Source organism: Ochotona princeps, chromosome 21, assembly GCF_030435755.1.
Source record: "Ochotona princeps isolate mOchPri1 chromosome 21, mOchPri1.hap1, whole genome shotgun sequence".
Lineage (NCBI taxonomy): Eukaryota > Metazoa > Chordata > Mammalia > Lagomorpha > Ochotonidae > Ochotona > Ochotona princeps.
In genome coordinates this window covers 1,770,199-1,784,790 of record NC_080852.1, presented here as the reverse complement: position 1 = coordinate 1,784,790, position 14,592 = coordinate 1,770,199, and the positions used below count along the sequence as shown (strand labels likewise).

Here is a 14,592-nt window from a genome sequence, read left to right as displayed (position 1 = left end):
ACTGGAACATGAGGGGGCATAGTCAGAGGAGGCAGAAGTAAACACCAGGGAGTGAGGCTCTAGTGTGCCTTCAGAAGAACATTCAGGTGGAACCCCAGTCTCCTCCATGGAAGACATGAGGGCCAAGTCTACTGCTCCCACTGAGCCTGGCCTCTCCTCAAGGCAGAACTGCCTCTGCTTGGTGTCCTGACGGGGACATCTCGGGACAGTAGGCGAGTAGCTGGGAGACTGAGGAGACAGTGGTGGGAGAGGGTTCATGGGGGAGGAACAGGGTGAATTTCCTGCCACACTAGGAGCTCCCTCATTCAGGGGGGCTGATTCCCCCACAATGATACAACTGCTACTCAAGGAACAGGACGAGATGGAAGGGAGAGTGAGGCACATGGGACTGGGAGATCTTAAGTTCCCTGAGTTGGCAGGAATCCTATGGCATGGGTTGTCTGACTCAGGCTGAAGGGGTGTGGTCACAGTTGGGGAGTAGCTAGGTGCCACGGGAGAGAATCTGTGGGGTTGGGTTGAGGGGACGGAAGACTGGATGGGGTGCTCTCGGTTGGTCTGGGCATCCCCAAGTGAGTCATGTGTGATGTTGCTCAGATTATCCAAGTCATTGCACAACTGCTCTTGGGAGCTGGGAAATTCCCCTTGGGTAGAGGTTGGGCTGCACGTTGAGGGAAGGGTGAACATGTGGTACATAGTGGAGACCCCTGAGGACTCAGAGTATGGCCCTGGGAATGACACTGCAGAATTGGGTGTCCTAGGGAAGGAGGTGCCAGAAGCGGAAGAATGATGTATCAATGGGTATGGTGGTGTTGATGACAATGATGGGTGGTGTGAAGCCATTGGGGAAATGGTGACACATGTGTGGCTCTCTGTGGAGGATACTCGCACAGCGAAGGTGTTGCTGGGAACCAAGGGGGAATACTGAGGGCATTCAGGTGGTGTGAAGTCTGTGGAGTCAGTCTCTGGTGTGCCCTCAGAAAAACATTCAGATGGAATCCCAGTCTCCTCCATGGAAGACATGAGGGCCAAGTCTACTGCTCCCACTGAGCCTGCCTCTCCTCAAGGCAGAACTGCCTCTGCTTGGTGTCCTGACGGGGACATCTCGGGACGGTAGGCGAGTAGCTGGGAGACTGAGGAGACAGTGGTGGGAGAGGGTTCATGGGGGAGGAACAGGGTGAATTTCCTGCCACACTAGGAGCTCCCTCATTCAGGGGGGCTGATTCCCCCACAATGATACAACTGCTACTCAAGGAACAGGACGAGATGGAAGAGAGAGTGAGGCACATGGGACTGGGAGATATTAAGTTCCCTGTGTTGGCAGGAATCCTATGGCATGGGTTGTCTGACTCAGGCTGAAGGGGTGTGGGCATAGTTGGAGAGTAGCTAGGTGCCACGTTATGGCTACCGGATGACACTGCAGAATTGGTTGTCCTAGGGGAGGAGGTACCAGAAGGGGAAAATTTTGTATAGATGTGCTTGGTCGTGTTGGTGACAATGACGGGTGGTGTGAAGCCATTAGGGAAATGGTAGCAGATGTGGGATTTCCCATGGGGGAATCTGGAATGGTGAAGGGGTTGCTGGGATTCAAGAAAGGATTGTGAGGGGATTCAGGTGGGTTGAAGACCGTGGAGTCAGTCTCTGGTGAGCCTTCAGAAGAACATTCAGATGGAACCCCAGTCTCCTCCATGGAAGACATGAGGGCCAAGTCTACTGCTCCCACTGAGCCTGCCTCTCCTCAAGGCAGAACTGCCTCTGCTTGGTGTCCTGACGGGGACATCTCGGGACGGTAGGCGAGTAGCTGGGAGACTGAGGAGACAGTGGTGGGAGAGGGTTCATGGGGGAGGAACAGGGTGAATTTCCTGCCACACTAGGAGCTCCCTCATTCAGGGGGGCTGATTCCCCCACAATGATACAACTGCTACTCAAGGAGCAGGACGAGAAGGAAGAGAGAGTGAGGCACATGGGACTGGGAGATCTTAAGTTCCCTGAGTTGGCAGGAATCCTATGGCGTGGGTTGTCTGACTCAGGCTGAAGGGGTGTGGTCATAGTTTGGGAGTAGCTAGGTGCCACATTGTAACCTCGGAATGATAATGCACTATTGGTTGTCCTAGGGGAGGAGATTCCAAAAGATAAAGTATGATACATCGATGAGAATGGTTGTGTTGGTGCCAATTACCTGTGGCGTGAAGCCATTAGGGAATTGGCGTCACGGTTTGTGCTCCCTGTGGAGGGTGTTCGCACAGTGTTGGCGTCACTGGGATATTCGAAATATCCTGTTGGTGATTCTGTTGTAATATCTGGGGAGTCAGGCCTGGATGAGCCTTCAGAAAAACTAGAGTGATTCCTAGTTTTCATTGAGAAAGACATTATAGGAAGTAAGCTGCAATTCCCCGGCCTGTGTTCAAATCTACAAGTAAGGGGCGTGAAAAGATTTTTGAGCCTGTGGCTACCGGTTTTGGGCTGTGGTGGGATACAGACAGGCTGTGTATGTGTGTGTGTATGTGTGTGTATGTGTGTGTGTGTGTTTGTTGACTGTGTGTTTGTTTTGGTTGTGTGTGTGTGTTGGTTGTGTGTTTGGGTGTGGTTTTGTGTGTGTTGTTATTTGGTTGAGGCTTACTGGAGAGCCTCTCTCAAAAACGCGGGAATATGCAGAACACAAAAGACAGGCCCACTCACCCAAGTGCTCTGTCGATCCGTGTCACGATTCAAAGTTGCAGGATGCTCGCAGGATGCTCTGGGAAGCTGTGCAGCGCAGAAACCGGCTCTGCAGTTCACTTTCCTCAGAGAGAATCCCAGCTCATTGCCTTGGCAAGGGCCTTAAGTATCTGAGGTGGGCAGGGCTTAGCGGAAGAGGCGGTGCTTCCTGTCAACTGACAGCCTAACTGCCGCCTAGACTCATCCCACATGCAGTTGCTCTTCTGATTGGTCACTCTTAGGCACCATCCAAAGCAGACCTGGGGGTGTCCCTCTCCCTGCATCTGTTTATGCCTTTCATCCCTGTGCTGCGAATAGCTTCACCCCCATCCCCGGTATTTTTCTCTTGAGGTAGTTTGTGTAGAAAGAGATATTGCCCTGTGAGTTCATTTGAGAAACCCCCAGGGCCTGTCAACAGTGAACTCATTGGATTGGAATGTGTTCCCTGGAGCCTATTAACATAATCAGATCACCTGGGAAGGGCTTGCATGGAGTCATTTTGATAATCCCATGATTTAGACTGAAGTTCAAGTTTCCACCCTCCTCCACCTGTCATCTAGGTTCAGTTCCCTCTTCAGCCCTGGGGTGAAGTTTGGATCCCACCCAGTACATTCCAATCTTTGAGGTGACACCAGGAAACACTCCCAGCGTCTATCACCCCATTACGTGACCATCAACGCACTGAAGGAGAGCAGGCTCACCTGAAGACCTTCCAGAACAACAGGCTCACACGTTGGTCACCTGGAGGACAGCCTGCACAGCGGACCTGGGGAGATGCGCTTCCCCCGAGGCAGCAGAGACAAGGCCGTTCTATTGAACACAGAAAGAAAATGTGGACTAAACAGAGAGCAAGTGCCAAGGGCTCTGTGGTGATCTTTTGTGCCCACCACATTAAATTTTTCTCTCTTTTTTTAATATACTGGGGAATGTTTCTATTAATATTATTATAGTTTTGACAATCTTTACATAGTTAATTAGGGTAAAAAGGTTCAAGGGCTATAGGAAAGTGAGAATTTTTCTCTTTTTTAAGATTTACTTATTTTTCTTGGGCTCGGCAGTGTGGCCTAGTGGCTAAGGTCCTCGCCTTGATCCCATATGGCTGCTGGTTCTAATCCCGGCAGCTCCACTTCCTCTCTATCTCTCCTCCTCTCAGTATATCTGACTTTGTAATAAAAATAAAATAAATCTTTAAAAAAAAAAAAAAAAAAAAGATTTACTTATTTTTCTTTTTTTTTTTTTTTTTAATTTTATTTTAAATTCATTAATTACATTGTATTATGTGACACAGTTTCATAGGTACTGGGATTCTCCCCACCCCTCCCCAAACCCGCCCACCATGGTGGATTCCTCCACCTTGTTGCATAACCACAGTTCAAGTTCAGTTGAGATTCCCCCATTGCAAGCATATACCAAACATAGAGTCCAGCATCTTATTGTCTAGTCAAGTTCAACGGCTTCTTAGGTATACCCTCTCTGGTCTGAAGACAGAGCCAGCAGAGTATCATCCTGATCAATTAAAAGCTCCAACATACCATCTGCAAAAATTTACATCATTATGGAATTAATTGACATAGTAATGAGTAACCAATATGGTAAAAGTAAATGCGATTTCTTATCCACCTTCTGTGACCACCTCATTGACATTTCAATTTTGGTTTATACACAACATATAACATTCATAACATAACTTGTTATACATAACATCATATCAAATTAAGGCAAACATGTGGTATTTAACCTTTTGGGATTGGCTCATTTCCCTTAGCATTATGGTTTCCAGTTTGGCCCAGTTGGCCACAAAGAACTGCATTTTGTTTTTTTTAATAGCTGAGTAGTATTCCATGGAGTAGATGAACCATAGCTTTCTTATCCAATCCTCTGTTGATGGGCATTTTGGCTGCTTCCATGTTTTTGCAATTACTGATTGTGCTGCTATGAACATAGGAGTGCATGTTGGTTTCTCATAAAACAAGTGTTCTGGATATATTCCTAGGAGTGCTATTGCTGGGTCATACGGTATGTTGTATTTGAGTTGTTTGAATGTTCTCCATACTGATTTCCATAGAGGCTGTACCAGCCTGCAGCCCCACCAGCAGTGCAGCAGGGTTCCCTTTTCCCCGCAACCTCGCCAACAAGTGTCGTTGGTGCTTTTATTCATGTGGGCCAGTCTTACTGGCGTTAGGTGGTACCTCATTGATATTTTAATTTGGATTTCCCTTATTGCCAGGGAACTTGAGCATTTTTTCATATGTTTATTTGCCATTTGGGTTTGTTCCTTTGTGAAGTGTTTGCCCATTTCCCGTGCCCATTTCTTGAGTGGCTTGTTTGTTTTGACATTTTGGTTGTTTTGTAGCTCTTTGTATATTCTGGAGATCAGCCCTCTATCACCTAAGTCGTGTGCGAAGATCTTCTCCCATTCTGTGGGTTGCCTTTTTACTTTGTTGATTGTTTCTCTAGCTGTACAGAAGCTTCTTAGTTTGATGAGGTCCCACTTGTTTATTTTGGTCTCGATTTCTACTGCATTTGGAGTCTTTTTTAGGAAGTGAGGGCCTACCCCTAAGTGTTCCAGTGTATTTCCAACATTTGCTTCCAAAAGTTTGAAGGTTTCTGGATGTAGGTTTAAATCTTTTATCCATTTGGATTTGATCTTAGTATATGGTGAGAGATGTGGGTCTATCTTTTTGTTTCTGCAGGCTATCAACCAGTTGTCCCAACAGCATTTATTGAACAGACCTTCCCATTTGCCTGGGTTGTCGTTTGTCTTTTTGTCAAAGATTATTTGGCTGTATCTGTGTGGGTTCCCATCTGGTGTTTCTATTCTGCTCCATTGATCTTCTTCTCTATTTTTTTGCCAGTACCAGGCTGTTTTGATAACCACTGCCCTATAGTATGTCCAGAGGTCTGGGACTGTGATTCCCCCTGCTAACTTCCTGTTCTTGAGAATGGTTCTAGCTATTCGTGGTTTTTTGTGTTTCCAGATGAACCTTTGAATCATTGTTTCCAGATCTGTGAAGAATGTTTTGGGCAATTTGATTGGGATTGCGTTGAATGTATATATTGCCTTTGGCAGTATAGACATTTTAATGATATTGATTTTACCTATCCAGGAGCATGGGATGTTACTCCATCTTTCTAGATCTTGTTCAATTTCTTTTTTAAGTAGTTTGTAGTTTTCCTCAAATAGGTCTCCAACATTTTTGGCTAGGTTAATTCCCAGATACTTCATGCTTTCCTTTGTTACTTTGAATGGTATCTTGCTGGTTAGATCTTTTTCCAACTTGGGGCTGTTAGCATACACTATGGCTGTTGATTTTTGTTCATTAATTTTGTACCCTGCCACTCTACCGAACTCTCGTATAAGTTCTAGTAGTCTCTGTGTTGAGCCTTTTGGCTCTTCCATATAAAGAATCATGTCATCTGCATATAGTGAAAGCTTGACTTCTTCATTTCCCATTTGGATTCCTTTGATTTCTTTTTCTTGTCTTATGGCCTCAGCGAGTACCTCTAGAACTATGTTGAATAGCAGCGGAGAAAGCGGACATCCCTATCTTGTTCCAGATCTCAGTGGGAAGGGTTCCAGTTTTTCTCCATTCAGTATGATGCTGGCATTGGGTTTTGCATATATTGCTTTGATTATGTTGTGGATTTTTCCATCTATGCCTACCTTGGTTAGGGTCTTTAGCAGGAAGTTGTGCTGGATTTTGTCGAAAGCTTTTTCTGCATCTATTGATACTATCATGTGATTCTTGTTTTTCAGTTTTTGGATGTGGTGTATCACATTTATGGATTTCCGAATGTTGAACCATCCCTGCATTCCAGGGATGAATCCTACTTGATCTGGATGAATGATCTGTCTGATGTGTTTTTGAATTCTGTTGGCTAGGATTTTGTTGAGAATCTTAGCATCAATGTTCATCAAAGAGATAGGTCTGTAGTTTTCCTTCTCTGTAGGATCTCTGCCCGGTTTTGGGATTAAGGTAATGTTGGCTTCATAGAATGAGTTTGGAAGGGTTGCTTCCTTTTCTATTGTTTTGAAGAGTTTGTAGAGGATTGGGGTTAGTTCTGTTCGGAATGTTTTGTAGAATTCTGGCGTGAAGCCGTCTGGGCCTGGGCTTTTCTTTGTTGGGAGGTCTTTAATCACTGATTCAATCTCTGCTTCAGTTATGGGTTTGTTCAGGTTGATTGTTGCCTCTGGGCTAAGTTTTGGCAGGTTGTATGAGTCTAAGAACTTTTCCATTTCTTGGTGGTCTTCTGATTTGTTGGAGTACAGTGCTTTGTAGTAATTTCTGATTATGTTCTTAATGGTTGTAATGTCTGTTGTTATGTTGCCTTTTTCATCTTTGATGCTGTTAATTCTTGCTTTCTCTTGTTTTTTCTTTGTCAGTCGGGCCAGCGGGGTGTCTATTTTGTTTATCTTTTCAAAAAACCAGCTTTTTGATTTGTTGATTTTGTGTATGGTTTTTTTTATTTCTATCTGGTTGATTTCCTCCCTTGTTTTGATGATTTCTTGTTTCCTGTTGTGTGTGGGGCTCATCTGCTGCTGCTTTTCCAATTCCTGGAGGTGTGTGGTTAGTTCCTGTATTTGGCGCCTCTCTTGGGCCTTGACATGAGCTCCAATTGCGATGAGTTTACCCCGTAGCACTGCTTTGGCAGTGTCCCACAAGTTTTGGAATGTTGTATCAGAGTTTTCATTGGTTTCCATAAATTTTTTGATCTCATCTTTAATTTCTTCCCTGACCCATTGTTCGTTCAATAGCATATTGTTCAACCTCCAAGAGTTTCTATATTTCCTTGGGCATTTTGAATTGCTGATTTCCAGTTTCATTCCGTGGTGGTCTGAGAGGGTACATGGTATGATTTCTATCTTTTTGAAGTTATTTAGGTTTGCTTTGTGTCCTATCATGTGGTCGATCTTGGAGAAGGTGCCATGTACTGCTGAAAAAAATGTATAATCTGTGGTCTTAGGATAAAAAATTCTATAAATGTCTACCAAGTCCAGTTGTTCTAATGTTTGTACGAGCTCTGTTGTTTCTTTGTTGAGTTTTTGTTTTGTTGATCTGTCTATAGTTGTTAGTGGGGTGTTAAGATCGCCCACTATTATTGTGTGTGTATCTATGTCTCCCCTTAAGTCTGTAAGTAGTTGCTTCACGAAGCTAGGCGCATTGGAATTAGGTGCATATATGTTCACGATTGTAATTACTTCTTGATGGATCAGTCCCTTCACCAATATATAATGTCCTTCTCTGTCCTTTTTGATGTCTGTCAGCTTGAAGTCTAGGTCATCTGAGATTAGAACAGCTACACCAGCCTTTTTTTCTCGTCCATTGGCATGAAAAGTCTTTTTCCATCCTTTCACTTTAAATTTCTTACAGGATTTTCTGGTTAGATGTGTCTCTTGTAGGCAACATATAGTTGGGTGCTGTTTGATGATCCATTCCGTTAATCTATGCCTTTTGATTGGTGAGTTTAAGCCATTTGTGTTTAGAGATAATATTGAGAGGAATTGGTTTTGGGCTGCCATGAGTGTAAGTGTGCAAGTGTGTATTTGCGACTATTAGAGTTTTTGATTGGTTGACTTTTCTTGTATGGATTTTAGTGGGGAGGTCTTCCCATTTGCCATCTTTGATTTTGGTTTGTATTTTTTCTTTCTGGGTTTAGCACCTTCCTGAGGAGATTTTCCAGAGCTGGTTTCGTGTTGATGTATTCTTCGAGTTTCTCTTTACTGTTGAAGTATTTGATTTCATTCTCAAATATAAATGAGAGCTTTGCTGGGTACATTATTCTTGGTTGGCAGTTGTTTTGTTTCAGGATTTGATAGGTTTTACCGCATTCTCTCCTTGCTTGGAGCGTTTCTTCTGATAGGTCGGCTGTGATCCTGATTTCCCTTCCCCTGAAAGTAATCTTATCCTTTTTTCTTACTTGTCTTAGAATGGTTTCCTTGTATTCACTTGAAGGTAGCTTGAGGACCACATGTCTGGGAGACGATTTGTTTGGGTCGTATCTACTGGGGGTTCTTTGTCCTTCCTGGATTTGTGCTAGATTTATATTTCCAGTATTCTGGAAGTTCTCCTGTATTATCTCATTGAGCACTCGTTGCAAGCCTGTCTCCTTTTCCACTCCTTCGGGAAGGCCTATTATTCTAATATTTGATTTTTTGAGGTTGTCTTTCATTTCCTGTATGGACCTATTGGCTTTCTCTAGATTTGTCTCCAACTGTTTGATGAGCTGCTGCCTTTCATTCTGATTGTCTTCCAATTCTGATATTCTGTCTTCTGCTGTGTTCATTCTGTTGGTTAGGCTTTCAATTTTGTTCTCTATATCAAGGATTCCCTTTTTGACTTGATTTATTTCTGCAGTGATATGGTTTTCGAATGCCTTAGACTCTTCCCAGCGCTTTTCACTCTCTCTGACGAATTTCATCATTAGCTTCTTAAAGTCCTTATCTGATAGTTCCTCTATGTCTTCATCTTGCATCTCAGATATTGGGATTAGTTTTTGGTTGTATTGGGAGGGAGTGCTTGATCTTTCCTCTGGGTCATTGCTTTTTCTGATACTTCTCCTCATTGTGTTTTTACTTCTTGTTGTTTTGAGATTTTAGCGGTGATTCAGCTGAGCCGGCTCTGGTTTGGGGTCTCCGGCTGAGCCCAGCAGGGCTTACTGCCTGAGTCACCAGCTGCTTTCAGGGTCTGTAGATCACAGCCCCGAGTTGGGTCAGGAGGCTTTGTGGGCCAGCCCTAGTGCCAGGCCCCTTCCCCTGTGGCTCCCTCTCAAAGGCAGTGCCCTACAGATTCACTCTGCCGAGCCGCGCCTGGTCTTTGGGTCACAAGGCTAATACAGCGGGGGTCTCTGCCTCAGTGCTGAGCCGAGACTCTCCTTCAGGGCTTGAGGTTAGCACAGCAAGGGCTCCTGCTGCTCGGAGCCTAAAATCCCCAACCCCGGCCTGTGCTGGGTTGGAAATCTCCACGGCCCCAGTGCCAAACTCGGAAGCGCTGCTCCACTGAGGGCTGCAACACCACAGGCAGGTCTTTCCGAGCAGGCTCCTGCTGGGAAAACCTGTCCGGCCAGTTCAGCTGAGCCCGCTCCGCTCCGGTCTGGCCTCTCTAGCTGAGCCCAGCTGGGGACTCCGCCCTGAAGAAGCCACTTCCTCAGCTGCACTCTCTCAAGGATGGAAGCGGATCTCTGGAGGCACAGAGCCCTTTAGGTGAGATGTGCCCCCACTAGTCTGCTCCTCTGCCCAGGACGTGAGGCCCTGTCGAGCGTTGCCCAGCCTCTGGGGCTCTGGGCGAGTCCAGCAACAGGATCCACTGACTCTCCCGCAGCCAGTCCACAGCTCGGAGCCGATATGGGGATCTCTGAGCCCCAGTCCCACAGTGCTGCTCCTGTTCCCTCTGCACTCTCCCAGAGCCGCTGAGCAGCGGGTAGGCAAGCCTCTGGGAAATCTCCCCAGCTTTTCCTCCACTTCTGCAGGGATAATGCACCCAATGATCAGTCCAGTAGCCTCCTCTGGGGGCTCCTGCCTTCCAGGGGACTGGTGCCCCTGTCGGTGTGGGCGCCTATCCTTCCAGTCGCCTCTGTTTTCCCTGGGGCGGTTGAGCCTCTGCCGCCTTCCCCCTGCCTGGGATCGTGACTCACCAGGTTTCTCGCCGCGTGCTGTATTTTCTTTCCTACTTTTTGCGGCTGTTCCTTCACGCTGTGTAGATCTTCTTGCTTTAGTGAACTCCAGTGACCTTCTCGTTCTTCTTCCTACAGTTTCGCGCCTCCTGGCCTGTTTCTCTGCTGGATCGGCTCCCCTCCTTCCCTACTCCACCCTACACCAGCTCTCTGCAGTCGGCCATCTTTTTCAGTCTACTTATTTTTCTTGAACGGCAGATGTACAGAGAGGAAGAGAGACTGGCAGATCTTCTGTCTGATCATTGACTCCCAAAGCAGCCGCAACCACCGCAGCTGACCCCATCTGAAGCCAGGAGGCACGAGCACCTCTCATGTCTCTCACACAGGTGCAGGGTCCCAAGGCTTTGGACTGGCCTTGACTGCTTTCCCAGTCCAAGACCAGGGAGCTGGATGGCAAGTGGGGCTGTGGAGACACAAAACCATGCCCATATGGGATCCTGGTGCTTGCAAGGCAAGGACTTTTAGCCCCTGGGCTTCTGCACTGGGTCCTTGGTGTGATGTTTTCACAGGCCAAGACAAACAGCTGAATCATTGCTGCTCTGGCACCGAGTTTACTTACTCCCAGTGCAGAAACCAGTGCTTGTACCCAATCAAAGCTTGTGACGGGGGTCACTCAGTGCTGAGCCCAGTGTTGCATTATCCAGTATTCTCTGTTGTCCAGGGTCCCTTAGGAAGCCCGGCTGGGTAGGCACTCAAGGCAGGGCACTCCATCCTCCACACCCCACTCAGGGACATCAGTCACACCTAGACACACACAGTCTGGGTTCTTGCATCCAAGACGTCATGTTGGTTCCCATTAGCTTCTTTTTTTTTATTTAACATATATTATTATTATACCTCAAATACCAAAAATGATCGGAGCAACATACAAAGTAAAATTATAAAGCAGCTTAACACATAAACAAAGATAGATTCTTGAGAAAATGTTGTTAAGTCTTGCCTGGCAAAACTTAAAATGATAATACATCAAGACAATATATTTTATATCCCTTAAATGGAAGGTTAATTCATTTTCTAATACCTATCTAAACAACAAAAATATTATCATAACAATTTGCAAATAAAAACCATGACCATCATCATCAAAGAAAGGCCCTTTCATACAATTTGAACTCATCATTTTTTAAAAAAGAAAATATTCCTATTAATGGGACATAATATGATTAAACCATCAAAGAAAATTACTTTTTTTTTTTTTACTATTTTTCGAATTGACATTATTTCATAACAGCCACATCAATCATAGCAACAATAACAACATCAACAACAAATTGTAGCACCTTGATAAAATAATGTGCCTCTGAGTAAGCAACACATGCTTAACTAAAAGGAAACACAGAATTCTCTTAGGAACTATGATGCCATTGTATACTTCATGGGCACTTGATGAATTCTATTAGAGAAAAGGAATTATTTGGAAGCAAGCAAACCAATATAGAAACATCAAAACATATGAGATACAGCCAGAAGAACAAACAGACACTCAAAAAACAGTATAGATTGGACTATTGGAGTTACCCTTTCCATGTTGGCTTCCTTATATGAGAGAGAGTATATGGTATTTATTCTTTTGTGATTGACTCATTTCACTGAGCAAAATGGTTTCTAGTTGGGACCACCTGGTTTAAAATAGAATAATATCATTCTTGACAGCTGAATAATTTTTCATTGAGTAGATGGAAACAACCTAGTAAATATGCTTTCTTCAGAAAAAATTGTTTTGCATTGAGCGTAGAAGGGATTGGTGGTCTCCTCTGAAGCCGTCATTTGCTGTGAGTAATGAAATGTTCTTTGTCACATACCAGGATTTGTGTTGCATGCGCTTGTTTTTTTCGTCATGCTTCCTTCTCACTCTACTTTTGTACGCCTCCCATTTCCCGGGTTTTTGTTTGTTTGTTTCCTTTTCCTCTGAAAATGTCTTCACCCATACTCCCAACCTCACTATCACCTCCAACCTCCCCTCTAACCCCGCCCCCCATCCTTCTCCAGTCCGCTGTCTGGTGGACCCCCCTCACATGTGCGAGAGGGGCAGTGTGCTGTTAATGGCCGTGCTGGGCACCGGGCTGCTCTGGTAGTGCTGCGACATGAGCAGTTGGCTTGGCGCTGGTGAGGTACACGCTGATCGTGTTCTGGAGGTTCCCGGCCTGGCAGGCGCCCTGGAGTGGAAGAGGTAACCACGGAGGGGCTGGAGCTGGCCTTGGACTTGACCACCTAGCCCAAGAAGCCTAGTGCCATGCCAGGGGTGCTCTGCTGTGAGTAGGACATGCTGTAGGTGGGAGATCTGTTCATGTAGGTCTGCGAACTGGTCATGGAGTTGTAGGCAGCGCCCTGACATCATAGAGGTGCAAGGGCTGCATCTGAGCCGCGCCATGCGTGTTGAGGCCCAGGTGCTGCGGGCAGCCCAGCTGGTCCTGCATCATGCTGTAGCTGCCATTGCTCCAGCCATTCACGTGGGTGTAGCTGTCCATGCGCTGGTTCATAGCTGCCCCCAGCCCGGCGCCCACCCCAACCCCGCTGGCCATTCTGTTGCCTCTGGGAGCCAGCAGCCCGCCAGGCTGCATGTACTTATCCTTCTTCAAGAGCTTCCTGGTTTTCGCCCAAGGTCGATATTTATAATCTCTGTTTCTTCTTGTGTAGCGCCCGCAGCCGCTTGGCCTCTGTGGTGAATGGCCGCTTTGCTTATCTCCCACTAAGTTTCCCCTCGGGGCTCAGGCGGTTGCTGATGTCAAAGTTGTGCATCTTGGGGTTCTCCTGGGTCATCTTGGACACTGCCCATGGGAAAACACCATGAAGGCCTTCATGGGCCTTTTGGTTGCCGCCGCCCGCCTCCGCCGTGGTGTTGCCATTGCCTCAGCCTCCCCCAGAATTCGGCTGTGTGCCCAGCGGCTTGAGCTCCATCTCCATCTGTTGTCCTTGCAGGCGCTGTCCGCGTGGGCCCGGCCCCCTGGAAGCCGGAGACTCTGGGCGCGGCGGGGAACCGGGGGGCGACAGAAGGAGGAGGAGGAGGTGTAGGGGAGGCGGGCGGGGGTGATTGGAGATAGCAGGGTTTGAGGAGACCAGGTGGAGGAGAGCAATTTGGGGAGGGGAGGAAGAAAGGGGACAGAGATGGCGGAGAGAGAGAGAGAGAGAGAGAGAGAGAGAGAAGCAAACTGTAATCGGAATCAAAAAAGCAGAGTTTCCCTCCACCTCTGGCCGATGCCGCAGCTGCCAGCTGTGATTATTATTGTTATTGTTGTGAATTTTTTTTGGGGGGGGGAAAGGCTTAAGCCCCGGACTCAAACTTCTTTCTGCCTTTCTTTCTCTCTGCTTCTTGTTCCCTCAGTTTTTAAAGAGACTGCAGCCTACTCTCCCCCTTTTGCAAACACTCTCTTCTCTGCCTTTACAACTCCTCATAATATTTTGAACAAGTTAATAGACACCCGTCCAGCGCTGGTTCTAATCCAGGCGGCCATGATTCCCATTCAGCTCCCTGCTTGTGGCCCGGGAAAGCCTTGGGACCCTGCACTCCTCTGGCAGACCTGGAGGAAGTTCCTGGCTCCTGGCTTTTTATGGGCAAGCACCAGCCTTTGTGGTCACTTGGGGAATGAATCATCGGATGGAAGAGCTTCCTCTCTGTCTCTCCTTTCTGTATACCTGACTTTGCAATCAAAATCAAATAAATCTTAAAAAGAACAGTTGTATTTAATCAGGCACAAACATTGTTCTTAGGGCACAAGAGGCTAGGAATTCTTAAGTTTACATTTAGAAAATCTCACTGGTCGGCAAAGGGTGTAGACATGTTTGAGATGATGGAAAACTATTAGATAGGGTAAAGAACAGAGAGCAGATTACAGGAAAAGTTAGGGGCCAGGAAGTCAACAGGGAGTTATTTGAAGACCCCCGGACACAGGGAGGAGGCGACGATCGCTGAGCAGTGTTTAGGGAACAGTAAACCCAGAAGCCACTGGTGAGCTGTGATCTGGACACAAAGGATAACCAGGGATCCAGAGGCAGCCACAGATCAGCCCTTGCAGCAGCCAAATGGGAGCTTGAGTTCACATGGGGAGCTCAGGAGGTGAAGACAGGCTGGGACTGGCCATTTGTGCCAGATACTTTGGATGTGGGGAGAAAGGCACCCTCCTTCACTGCTGATGGGAGTGTAGGCTAATACAACCACTGTGGAAATCAGTATGGAGAGTGCTTGGAGAATTGCAAATAAATCTGCCATATGACCCAGCTATCCTGCTG

At 46.5% G+C, this 14,592-nt stretch overlaps 1 pseudogene; it reads right to left on the bottom strand.

Annotated features, from left to right (window-relative positions):
* Positions 1–12,376: 12,376 nt before the first annotated feature.
* On the bottom strand, positions 12,377–13,169 carry LOC131482859 (transcription factor SOX-2-like; annotated as a pseudogene).
* Between the last annotated feature and the right edge of the window lie 1,423 nt (positions 13,170–14,592).